At 35.2% G+C, this 13,993-nt stretch overlaps 1 pseudogene; it reads right to left on the reverse strand.

The window, feature by feature from the left end:
* The window catches only part of LOC145739389 (uncharacterized), a 38,347-nt pseudogene extending 24,880 nt beyond the window's left edge, over positions 1–13,467 (reverse strand).
* Positions 13,468–13,993: the final 526 nt, after the last annotated feature.

Below are 13,993 nucleotides of genomic sequence, written 5' to 3' on the forward strand. Positions count from 1 at the left end.
AATAATATTATAATAAGATGAATTTTATATAAGGCTAGCGATAACTAGATTAATAATTAGCATTGTCAAATGTAGGAGTTACCTCTCTTAGTTTAAACTGGAGGACCAGTTTCATGGAGGAGGGGCAAATGTCACGAAGGATAATAAATCAAATTTATTACTTGAACGGAAACATTAAAAAATGTTTATATTACTTGAGCGGAAACATTAAAACTGTGGAATGCGGTCGGAGTGCAACTGCAATTAAGATGCATTTGCTGAATTGCGAAATAATGTGGAATGTTTTCCAAGTACCGATGGTCGAAGGTCGTCACGAGTTGTCGGCTAGACGAGGCCAGGTCTGGGAGTTTTGATTGGTGGAATCAGTGTCTGGAATGCTATAAAAAAGAGGTTGCACCCTAGAGAGGGGTTCAGTTCAGTTCAATTCAATCAGTTCATTCCAATCAATCCAGTTTTTCTGTGCACCACGTCGGAGAAGGCAGTACCTAGCCAGAAGACTCCGCTCACGCCACAGAATGTAGTCGTCCTGAATTCTGCAACCCGCACCGGGTTTACAAATTAATTAAATAGTAAACCATCTCTTAAACTATAATAAATCGCAAGTGCCAAACCCTCCACGAAGCTGCCCTCATAATTGTTTTACAAATGTAAGTACAGATTTGTTATTGTAATATTTTGTGCATGTAAAAGGTATTGTTTAAAGTGTTACTTTGGGAATTATGTTGAAGGTTTTATTCCGATTCACCAAGTTGATAAACCAACCATTTTGTCAATTAGTTTTAACTATTATTTAGTTATTAAATTATATTTTTCTACCAAGTGGTTTGATTCTACCTCTGAAACAAGATCTCGGTAAAGGCGTTTATTAAAGTAATAAACGCACGTCTCGTTTAACTTGTTGGGCCAAAAGGGCTTTTCAATTTAAACGTGACAATATTTGCAAGCAAAACCAGTGTTTTCTTAAAGAGTTTTGCTACAAAGTAAATAAGTTGAGTAGAGACATTAAATGAGGTTATAAATGTAACTTACCAGATTTTTGGACTGTGGCTACTGATAAAGTATTGTTATCACGATTTATTTTATAAAAAAATAAACTTGTTTTGAAAGTTTGGTAGCACTGCCGGATATAACGACCGCTTGGCGCGAGTTTTAAAATTTCCGAATTTTAGATCCGTTTTGCGTCTTAATGGTCAAATCTACGGTATTGAAAAAATTACAAGTTGATAGCCGAAAATGTGCTCTACAACTTTTATCTAAAGCGTTTTTCCATTAAATGAACCGTAGAGGCGCAAAAAAATCAAAACCGTTTTCCCATGTTGATCTCCTATGTCCAGGGTGCTCTTGGACACCTGGTATATGTTAAATGATACTTTGATAAGTTTTTATCTATTAAAAAAAGTTTACATCACGCTGTATTTCAATACATTCTTGTATTTTAATGGCACTAAATTAAAATGTAAATTACGGTTAGTCCTAACTTAAAATATTGTTTGTCAAGTTTTCTCTTCTGCCATTAATTAAAGCTACTGGAATCACAAGTAATATTCACTTACTAAATTTCAGGGTTGCTGTTCAGTCCAGACACAGGCAATATTATTTTTGGCAGTGCATGTGATGGATGGGGTTTTACAACCAAAGACATTTGCCGCATGATAATAGATAAAGTGAAAAATGAGACAGTAGAGACCCTTAAGTCAAGAAAATGTGGAATTTTGATTTTTGGGTGGACTCTCAAGGCAACGTCAAGTCTGGAGCCGTGACAAAACAAAAGACAAACATATTTTTACAGTTTTGTCTTCGCAGTATTCTACAAGTCTATCAGACGGTTCCTATCAAGATGAATAAAACCGATCTACCTAAAATCTTAAAGACACTAAAAATAACGAATCCAACGCGAGAAATGCTGTTTACGACCAATCGCAGGCAACAAATGAAATTACTTCTGTCTACTTGGAGTCCTCTTGCTAAAAAAGTATTTCTTCAAACATTAAATGTAATTCCCTCACCTAAAGAGATAAATTCACCTACTTGAATTCATGTGTAGAGAGACCTTTATGCCCTACCTGAAACGATTAGATATAGCCTGTCCAACCTATTGCTACGTTTCAAAGCTATTTTCGGTTGATAAGCTGTCTTTAGAAAAGGAGGCTTTTATTAACGTCGTATATTAATTATTATATATATTATAAACGTCAGTCATCAGATGCGTAGAACTAGACCGATAGTTTCATCGGCGCATCGCGCTAACCCGAGGGAACAATCAACAACTGACCAAGAATGTTCCTCGTCATCTACGACCGATGAAGATAAGATTAAATTAATTGAAGATGAACTAGTGATTATCGGTATGACAAGTATATGCTTTGACGAAGGACTATTTGCCAGAAGAATCAAAACTAGCAGAAAATCCTGATGCTTTTGTTGCAACTAATAGAAGTGTCAGCACATTTACAATAAAAAAAACTATATATTTTGGTTGGAAAGGACATGGTTGAGACGGATTGGGTACCTGCTGGAAAAAATTGTGGTATTGACGGCGTCCTCACTGGCGTAAATCGAACCGCGACATTATCTACTCAATTAAATGTAGTGCCGTTGTTTGAGCATCAGGTTCTGCTCCCCGTTGTGCGCTATGCAATTGAACCAGTTGATCCAAAACATCTACCAGTTTTACGCCATGGCTTAAAACTGTTAAGCCAGACGGACTCCGGCATACAAGTAATGATTCAGGAAACGGGTGAATTAATTCTTCTTACAGCTGGAGATGTTCACTTAGAAAAGTGTATCAAAGATCTAAAAATGAAATTTGCCAAAGTTAAATTCAATGTGTCACCACCTATGATCGCATTAAGAGAAACAGTTCTTAATAAATGTTTTGAGTATATGAAAGATAAACGCCTCCAAACCGAACAAATCGTCATGTCTGTAAAAGTGGTTTCATTACCTTCACCACTGGCAGAAATAATCAGTAAGAACCACGAATTGCTTACTACCATTGAAGAATATGAACAATATGGTTTTATGGTAACTAAAGCACCACCCCCGAAACCAAAAGTGTTTAAAAGCCAACGGACAAATAAAGCTATAGAACAGCTAAAATCTCAACTTAAGACGGCTTGTGAGGACGTAGGAACCGGATGGGCAACCCTTTACGATAAAATCTGGATAACGATGCTTTCCTGGCTACAGAAGTGCGACTAATGGAACCCAGTTTCACCACTAGTATCCGAGTAGTTCCAGCTATTTTGGGTAACTTTTTGCGTTTCCGTTTTTGGGTGGTACAGAAATACTTTAATATTCATAATGTATACAAGTACTTCCTGGTATCCAAGTAAATTTTCTAGGCATTATTAGGTATTCTTTTAGCCTTTGTATTTTGTTTATATAAATGAAAAAAAATCCATACATTTTAGCCATATTTAAAACTGTCGTGGGTGAACATTAGATTGGACTTATTTTACCTGTTGTGTATATTTGCCAAAAACGAATTTTAAATATGGCCAAGAACAGTTTAACTTTTATCTTACAACTTTTATTTATCTTACTACTCAACTTTAACTATTTACTTGACTGCATTTTAGGCTAAAGTATTTATCTACCGATCTAGGTACAGCACAGTGAATTTTCCGGCACCGTTTGCTAGGTCAGCAAGTTGAAAGTGATCCACAAGCAGAGGTATCAATTTAACAGATCATAAGATCGCTTTAACATTGCTGAAGTTGAATACAGCGTAATGTTTTTAAAGTGTTTTTTTAATAATGAAGTCCTAGAAGCTGTGGTTAGATTTTAAACCATTTAAATGACCTACGGTGTATTCGTACCAAAGTATGCTACAATTGAGATTTACTTTGATTGAGGAAAATACATAAACGACGTTAAGCCTAAAAAAGATTTTGGCATACCTGCTAGATTTTTTGTGTTTAATTAACTCATCTAAAATGCATCTCTTTGTAGCATATTAGGAGTTTTAAACTTCATTCTAATTAAAACAATATCGTGGCACTTTGTAACACATGCACCCTGCATGGTCGTACACTAACTACTACACTACTAATTGCGCTACGAAAACTGGACGAAAATTATCTATCTTATTTCGTGATTAAATAGATATAAATATTCAATCAGATTTAAATAGACTTCTGGTAATCACATATAAACGAATTGCTGGGGCGAATTGCTAAAGGTCTGCCTGTACGTTTAATGTCTACGCACATAATTCCGTATACGCGTATGCCAGGCACGCTAGCATAAGTTGGTTGGTCGTGGGACATTCGACTCTGCAAAAAATGTTTTTTGAACCATCTAGTATAGTAACATTTTTAAACTATGCAACTTGACCAACTTTTCTATTCAATCCTCCCATGAACTGATAGGAGACACCAAATTTTAAAATGTTTTTTGTTTTGCTCAAACAAGCTGAGACACCCAGTATAGTTTCTATACTAACCTAACGTACTGCTGTCTGGACATCTGCAGATAACATAAGTAATGCGATTTTCCAGTCCTAATGTTTTGAAGGGCCAGAAGGGATCAATCCCTTGGTGCTCTGCATATCCTCATTTCGCTGATTGGTTCACAAGTTTTTACCAGCGTTTTTACAAATTGATGATAAGGCTGAAGAAGAGTGCAAGAAGCTTAAGACAGAAGTGAAACCGGCTCTGATTACAATTAACATGGAAAATATTATCGTATATATCAGCGTTTGCTCTTTAGCTATTTTTTATGACAGTACTTTTATTCGACAGGCACCAGATAATTATTGCAAACTTTTACAACCTGCCAAGTAATGATGGATAGGATTCTTATCGGGAAATGCGTATGGGTTGTTTAGTGGAGTTGTAAAAGTACTTTACGGCCTGCTTACCCTCGATCTTTTATTAATGCTTAGCTCGGTGGTATGAAGGTCGTCTGAGTTCAAAGATGCTGACCATGGATTCCGGTATCTCGATGGACAAGCGCATAATGGTTGAGTCCAGTTCAGTCTCACGTACACTGCATTACACACCTAAAATATTGTGATTAACACATTAGAGGTTGTCCTGAAAGTGAAAAGTGGAGAATAGACAAGTTTGGTGTATAAGGATTGATATTTTTTAGTGGAAACTAGTTGTCGATAGGACATCTTGTATATTGTGCACCAAAATTTGATATATTTTTCAGTTTTTTTCCATGATGTGTAACACATATGCGTATCAAAAGATTACCAAGTTGATTACCATGTCAAATCGTTTGGCTTGTTAATCCAGCTTAAACACAAATTGGTGAATGTTATCAACATGTTACTTATCAGCATCATTTTGGTACATATGTTATCACAAACAACTTTTTTTTTTCTCATTAAGTTTACCTGTTAAATTGCGCACTCTGGCAACAGGTAAATGTGTTGGTTGTGTGTATTATAGTGGTACTTGGTGGGTTTTACTAAAGCAGCACCAGTTTCAACAGGCAGGGGCAGCAACTACTGAAACAAAAAAAAAACGTTATCACTTCTTGATATGACATTTTAAAAATATACCAAGTTAGCAGTATACTGCATTAAACGTATTTATTGCAAGTGTAAGAAAATTGTTGTGTTTCCTTTATTGTGTTTTTTTTTCAAGTTTTAAGATAAAAGTTAAACTGTTCTTGGCCATATTTAAAATTCGTTTTTGGCAAATATACACAACAGGTAAAATAAGTTCATCTAAATTTATGTTCACCCACGACAGTTTTAAATATGGCTAAAATTTAGGGATTTTTTTTTCATCCATATAAACAAAATACAAAGGCTAAAGGAATACCTAATAATGCATAGAGAACTTAATTGGATACCAGGAAGTACTTGTATATATTAGGCATTATTAGGTATTCCTTTAGCCTTTGTATTTTGTTTATATAAATGAAAAAAAATCCATACATTTTAGCCATATTTAAAACTGTCGCGGGTGAACATTAGATTGGACTTATTTTACCTGTTGTGTATATTTGCCAAAAACGAATTTTAAATATGGCCAAGAACAGTTTAACTTTTATCTTACAACTTTTATATTACAACGTTTAACTACTTACTTGACTGCATTTTAGGCTAAAGTATTTATCTACCGATCTAGGTACAGCACAGTGAATTTTCCAGCACTATTTGCTAGGTCAGCAAGTTGAATTATCAACAAGCAGAGGTATCAACTTAACAGATCATAAGATCGCTTTAACATTACTAAAGTTGAATACAGGGTAGGGTTTTTAAAGTTTTTTTTAATAATGAAGTCTTAGAAGCTGTGGTTAGATTTTAAACCATCTAAATGACTTACGGTGTATTCGTACCAAAGTATGCTACAATTGAGATTTATTTTGATTGAGGAGAATACATAAACGACGTTAAGCCTAAGAAAGATTTTAGCATACCTGCTAGATTTTTTGTTTTCAGTTAACTCTTCTAAAATGCATCTTTTTGTAGCATATTAGGAGTTTTAAATTTCATTCTAATTAAAACAATATCGTGGCACTTTATAACACATGCACCCTGCATGCTCGTATACTAACTACTATTCTACTAATAGCGCTGTGAAAACTGGACGAAAATTATCTTAAACGAACTTAATAAATAGCTTTCGTGATTAGATATAAATATTCAATCAGATTTAGATAGACTTCTTGTAATCACATATAAACTAATTGCTTTTGCATATACTGAATTCGATTAATCCCATAATGCTGATTCTGCAAGTTCTCGGGCTTTTTGCCAGGGGAATGGGGGAAGGTCCAAACTCCGTGTAGTTCTCAAAGGTCTGCCTCTACGTTTAATGTCTACGCACATCATTCCGTATACGCGTATGCCAGGTACGCTAGCATAAGTTGGTTAGTCGTGGAACTTTGGACCCTCTACAAAAAATGTTTTTTGTACCATCTAGTATACTATAATTTTTAAACTATGCAACTTGACTAACTTTTCTATTCAAGCCTCCCATGAACTGATATGAGACACCAAATCTAACCTAACCTAACCTAACCTAACCTAACGTACTGCTGTCTGGACATCTGCAGATAACCAAGTAATGCGATTTTCCAGTCCTAATATTTTAAAGGGCCAGAAGGGAACAATCCCTTGGTGCTCTGCATATCCTCATGTCGCTGGTTGGTTCACAAGTTTTTACCAGCGTTATAGCCTTCTAAAAAGTAAATATTTATCACATAATAAATCTATAAAAATTTAAAGAATCAACTTTGTGGGGGTGTCGGGAAATGTATTCAACAATTTCTGCCATAATTTAAGAAATGTAGGAAATGCTTTCTGCACACTCTTCACCATTCTTTTGTTTTGTTGTTTCTGGCCTTATGTTGCACCTTGTACAAAAATGGATTTTTCAAGTTCATCACATTTAGTGATTGGTTTCTTTTTTTCACTTTTTGTATGTTGGTTGTATGTATGTTTGTTTCTGCATAAACCCTCAAGGTAAATGAAGTACGTTCTTAAATGAGTAATTGGAATGCATAATACATTATTTCAGAATTCAAACCCGAGGCTATCTTGCAGTTGTTATTTATGCGGACCAATAATTGCCTATGTCTAGACTTTAGCTGGATACTATTCTTATATCACTTTCATGAACAGTAAAAGTCCCGATTAACATAATGAATTCAAGATCTCGTTTCAAGTTAATATTCTGTCTCCTAACCACCACATGTCTGGAAGGTTAGGCAATACTCCAATAAAGTTAAGTGATCTAGAAATCACTTCTTGTGCCAAAATATTTATCGTATTTTATCAGTTTTCTGAATCTCGAATTTCGGATAGAATGTCCGGTTTAATAAGGTAATAGTTTATCGTTTCCAAATGTATCTAAACGAAATTATTCAGTTTGGTTTTATATGGTCGATCAAGCTGCCCGATCTATTTATTTTAATAGTTGTTTACCGTATATAACTTTGTGTCCAGTTTATCTGGTATGGCTGTGTAATATTCTATCGTACTTTATTCTTGAAAGCAATACAATGCTACATTAGTTTCTATACGTATACGCATCAGATGCAGCATATTCTATACATTATCGTGTTTACTTAAGAAAAATGTAACTCGTTTCGAATGGTTTTATGATTACTGTTTAGCTTACCTGGTTCAATTAAATTAGGAGTCGGTTTACCTACTATGGTGAATACAGCTCATGGGTAAGTGCTAAGGAGGTAAATTGGCCGAGTCTGATTTTGCGGTGTCTGATTCTCTAAATATACAATTCAGGTTTCCCTATCAGCCTAGGTGGTTCCAAAGCCAAAATTGGAAAATATTCTAGTCAAGTTTTGGGAAACAAAAAAGTGTGAAAATTTGAAATTTAAAACTCGCCTAAAGAGGAAACTGTGGAAAATATATTTAAAAGAACAACAATTACGTTACCAGAGGGTCATTTTCAGGTCGGCTTACCCTTCAGTAATCCAAATGATTACTTACAGCTAGGAGAACCTATTAACAAAGCGTACAAACGACATCTAAATCTCCAGAGAAGTTTTTCATCCAACAAAGTATTGTTGGCGGACTATAAAGCCTTTACATTAAAGTATATCCAAAACCGGTATGCGGAAGAAGTCTCCCTGACCTTTAAAAATTAACATTTACCGAAGAAGTATTTTATTCCCCATTATTGCGTAATTAATAATCCAAGTGTTTCTACAAAGTTAAGGGTGGTGCTTGATGTTAGCATGAAAACATCTTTGTGTTTTTTACTTAACGATGTGGTTTTAAAAGGCTACACAGTGCATTCGAAATTAGTGGATATTTCATGTAGATTTCGTTGTTTTAATATGTTTTGACTTGTGATATTAAAAAGATGTTTTTGCAAGTTAGAGTAAACCCAGATCACCATCATCATGTTATGTTTTGTTGTGATTCCAAATTTTTCAAAGTTAAACCGTGGTTTTTGCTTTATCGTTAAATGTCGGAGAACAACCAAACAAATTCGGCCGACAATGCGAACAAATTGGGACACGAAGACGACACTAACACAAAACGGGGTGACAAGAAATCCGTTTTTAACTTTTCTTTTCTGCGAGACATGAGAAAAAACGTTTAAGGTAGGTCGTGTAAGCAGCTCTCGTCAAAGAAACAAGTAACCGTATCGGCACATGGCTCAAAGAGTCGCGCCCATCGTACGTCGACGAAGAAGATCGAAATTGCGACGTCGCCGCATATCGAGTAACCAAAACTTACGAAAAAGTCGCACTCGATAGTTCTCTTCCGAATCCAAATATTTTTTATTTCTGTTTTTGTAACCCGTATAAAAAGTTCAAAGAGAAAACAGATGATCAAAATCCGGACGTCGCACACTGGTAGGTTTTTTAAAATCAGTGGCATAAAAGAAATACTTGGAGTTTTATATATTTGGCTAAATATCATTCAAATGTCAAACCATGCTTTCAAAGAACAAGTTGGGTATGATAGAATGTCACATTCTTTTATTATTGTTTGACAGTGATCCGTCAAACTCAAATACATTATTTTTTTCCAGTAAGTTTTTTTGGATACCTTACGAAGGTTTGGTTGTTATAATTGTAAAATGTAGTTCCAAATTAATAGTTACATTCAGTTATTATTGGTACAAGTAAGAGGATCAATATTATTAATTTGACGGTCCATAAATTATTTTTCTAGTTTAATTAGCTCTGGTGTTTCGTAAATGAACTGTAATTTTAAAAGACGACGAAAAAACGAAGCGATGAAGTTCTTACATTTTGTCAAATTACTTAATTATTTTTATTGGTTTCTGTACGACATACCAGGTGTCCAAGAGCACCCTGGACATACGAGATTAACCCTCCGTTAGTCTGTTGCCATTTTTTTCGAGTTTGGTCTGGTAGGGTCTAATGAACCCCACAAAATAAAATTGGAAGGAACCCTCGTTCATAATAAGCTTTTGAGCTTTAATTCAAATTTAAATTCCTAATAGGAACTATGCTAAACAACTATCAATATGATTAACTGGTAATAAGCAATGTTCTAGCAACCTGCAGACCGTCAAGAACTTAAATAAACCTTTTACTGACACGTGCAGACACGAAACGGTTTTAGCGGAAGCTTTAAATTGTGTTTCCATTTACTGTGCTATCTTAAACCAATAAATAACACCCGCCAATAGAAGAAAATGTTCCATAAATTTGAATACATATAATGGCAATGTATTTCTCTCGACACTTGCAATAAATACGTTTAATGCAGTATACTGCTAACTTGGTATATTTTTAAAATGTCATATCAAGAAGTGATAACGTTTTTTTTTTGTTTCAGTAGTTGCCGACACAGATGTTGCCAGAGTGCGCAATTTAACAGGTAAACTTAATGAGAAAAAAAAAAGTTGTTTGTGATAACATATGTACCAAAATGATGCTGATAAGTAACATGTTGATAACATTCACCAATTTGTGTTTAAGCTGGATTAACAAGCCAAACGATTTGACATGGTAATCAACTTGGTAATCTTTTGATACGCATATGTGTTACACATCATGGAAAAAAACTGAAAAATATATCAAATTTTGGTGCACAATATACAAGATGTCCTATCGACAACTAGTTTCCACTAAAAAATATCAATCCTTATACACCAAACTTGTCTATTCTCCACTTTTCACTTTCAGGACAACCTCTAATGTGTTAATCACAATATTTTAGGTGTGTAATGCAGTGTACGTGAGACTGAACTGGACTCAACCATTATGCGCTTGTCCATCGAGATACCGGAATCCATGGTCAGCATCTTTGAACTCAGACGACCTTCATACCACCGAGCTAAGCATTAATAAAAGATCGAGGGTAAGCAGGCCGTAAAGTACTTTTACAACTCCACTAAACAACCCATACGCATTTCCCGATAAGAATCCTATCCATCATTACTTGGCAGGTTGTAAAAGTTTGCAATAATTATCTGGTGCCTGTCGAATAAAAGTACTGTCATAAAAAATAGCTAAAGAGCAAACGCTGATATATACGATAATATTTTCCATGTTAATTGTAATCAGAGCCGGTTTCACTTCTGTCTTAAGCTTCTTGCACTCTTCTTCAGCCTTATCATCAATTTGTAAAAACGCTGGTAAAAACTTGTGAACCAATCAGCGAAATGAGGATATGCAGAGCACCAAGGGATTGATCCCTTCTGGCCCTTCAAAACATTAGGACTGGAAAATCGCATTACTTATGTTATCTGCAGATGTCCAGACAGCAGTACGTTAGGTTAGTATAGAAACTATACTGGGTGTCTCAGCTTGTTTGAGCAAAACAAAAAACATTTTAAAATTTGGTGTCTCCTATCAGTTCATGGGAGGATTGAATAGAAAAGTTGGTCAAGTTGCATAGTTTAAAAATGTTACTATACTAGATGGTTCAAAAAACATTTTTTGCAGAGTCGAATGTCCCACGACCAACCAACTTATGCTAGCGTGCCTGGCATACGCGTATACGGAATTATGTGCGTAGACATTAAACGTACAGGCAGACCTTTAGCAATTCGCCCCAGCAATTCGTTTATATGTGATTACCAGAAGTCTATTTAAATCTGATTGAATATTTATATCTATTTAATCACGAAATAAGATAGATAATTTTCGTCCAGTTTTCGTAGCGCAATTAGTAGTGTAGTAGTTAGTGTACGACCATGCAGGGTGCATGTGTTACAAAGTGCCACGATATTGTTTTAATTAGAATGAAGTTTAAAACTCCTAATATGCTACAAAGAGATGCATTTTAGATGAGTTAATTAAACACAAAAAATCTAGCAGGTATGCCAAAATCTTTTTTAGGCTTAACGTCGTTTATGTATTTTCCTCAATCAAAGTAAATCTCAATTGTAGCATACTTTGGTACGAATACACCGTAGGTCATTTAAATGGTTTAAAATCTAACCACAGCTTCTAGGACTTCATTATTAAAAAAACACTTTAAAAACATTACGCTGTATTCAACTTCAGCAATGTTAAAGCGATCTTATGATCTGTTAAATTGATACCTCTGCTTGTGGATCACTTTCAACTTGCTGACCTAGCAAACGGTGCCGGAAAATTCACTGTGCTGTACCTAGATCGGTAGATAAATACTTTAGCCTAAAATGCAGTCAAGTAAATAGTTAAAGTTGAGTAGTAAGATAAATAAAAGTTGTAAGATAAAAGTTAAACTGTTCTTGGCCATATTTAAAATTCGTTTTTGGCAAATATACACAACAGGTAAAATAAGTCCAATCTAATGTTCACCCACGACAGTTTTAAATATGGCTAAAATGTATGGATTTTTTTTCATTTATATAAACAAAATACAAAGGCTAAAAGAATACCTAATAATGCCTAGAAAATTTACTTGGATACCAGGAAGTACTTGTATACATTATGAATATTAAAGTATTTCTGTACCACCCAAAAACGGAAACGCAAAAAGTTACCCAAAATAGCTGGAACTACTCGGATACTAGTGGTGAAACTGGGTTCCATTAGTCGCACTTCTGTAGCCAGGAAAGCATCGTTATCCAGATTTTATCGTAAAGGGTTGCCCATCCGGTTCCTACGTCCTCACAAGCCGTCTTAAGTTGAGATTTTAGCTGTTCTATAGCTTTATTTGTCCGTTGGCTTTTAAACACTTTTGGTTTCGGGGGTGGTGCTTTAGTTACCATAAAACCATATTGTTCATATTCTTCAATGGTAGTAAGCAATTCGTGGTTCTTACTGATTATTTCTGCCAGTGGTGAAGGTAATGAAACCACTTTTACAGACATGACGATTTGTTCGGTTTGGAGGCGTTTATCTTTCATATACTCAAAACATTTATTAAGAACTGTTTCTCTTAATGCGATCATAGGTGGTGACACATTGAATTTAACTTTGGCAAATTTCATTTTTAGATCTTTGATACACTTTTCTAAGTGAACATCTCCAGCTGTAAGAAGAATTAATTCACCCGTTTCCTGAATCATTACTTGTATGCCGGAGTCCGTCTGGCTTAACAGTTTTAAGCCATGGCGTAAAACTGGTAGATGTTTTGGATCAACTGGTTCAATTGCATAGCGCACAACGGGGAGCAGAACCTGATGCTCAAACAACGGCACTACATTTAATTGAGTAGATAATGTCGCGGTTCGATTTACGCCAGTGAGGACGCCGTCAATACCACAATTTTTTCCAGCAGGTACCCAATCCGTCTCAACCATGTCCTTTCCAACCAAAATATATAGTTTTTTTTATTGTAAATGTGCTGACACTTCTATTAGTTGCAACAAAAGCATCAGGATTTTCTGCTAGTTTTGATTCTTCTGGCAAATAGTCCTTCGTCAAAGCATATACTTGTCCTATTCGTAACGATCCGACAAGCACCCTTGTCATACCGATAATCACTAGTTCATCTTCAATTAATTTAATCTTATCTTCATCGGTCGTAGATGACGAGGAACATTCTTGGTCAGTTGTTGATTGTTCCCTCGGGTTAGCGCGATGCGCCGATGAAACTATCGGTCTAGTTCTACGCATCTGATGACTGACGTTTATAATATATATAATAATTAATATACGACGTTAATAAAAGCCTCCTTTTCTAAAGACAGCTTATCAACCGAAAATAGCTTTGAAACGTAGCAATAGGTTGGACAGGCTATATCTAATCGTTTCAGGTAGGGCATAAAGGTCTCTCTACACATGAATGCAAGTAGGTGAATTTATCTCTTTAGGTGAGGGAATTACATTTAATGTTTGAAGAAATACTTTTTTAGCAAGAGGACTCCAAGTAGACAGAAGTAATTTCATTTGTTGCCTGCGATTGGTCGTAAACAGCATTTCTCGCGTTGGATTCGTTATTTTTAGTGTCTTTAAGATTTTAGGTAGATCGGTTTTATTCATCTTGATAGGAACCGTCTGATAGACTTGTAGAATACTGCGAAGACAAAACTGTAAAAATATGTTTGTCTTTTGTTTTGTCACGGCTCCAGACTTGACGTTGCCTTGAGAGTCCACCCAAAAATCAAAATTCCACATTTTCTTGACTTAAGGGTCTCTACTG

The sequence above is a fragment of the Ips typographus genome, unplaced genomic scaffold (assembly GCF_016097725.1).
Source record: "Ips typographus isolate SLU unplaced genomic scaffold, UJ_Ityp_2.0 IpsContig116, whole genome shotgun sequence".
Classification (NCBI taxonomy): domain Eukaryota; kingdom Metazoa; phylum Arthropoda; class Insecta; order Coleoptera; family Curculionidae; genus Ips; species Ips typographus.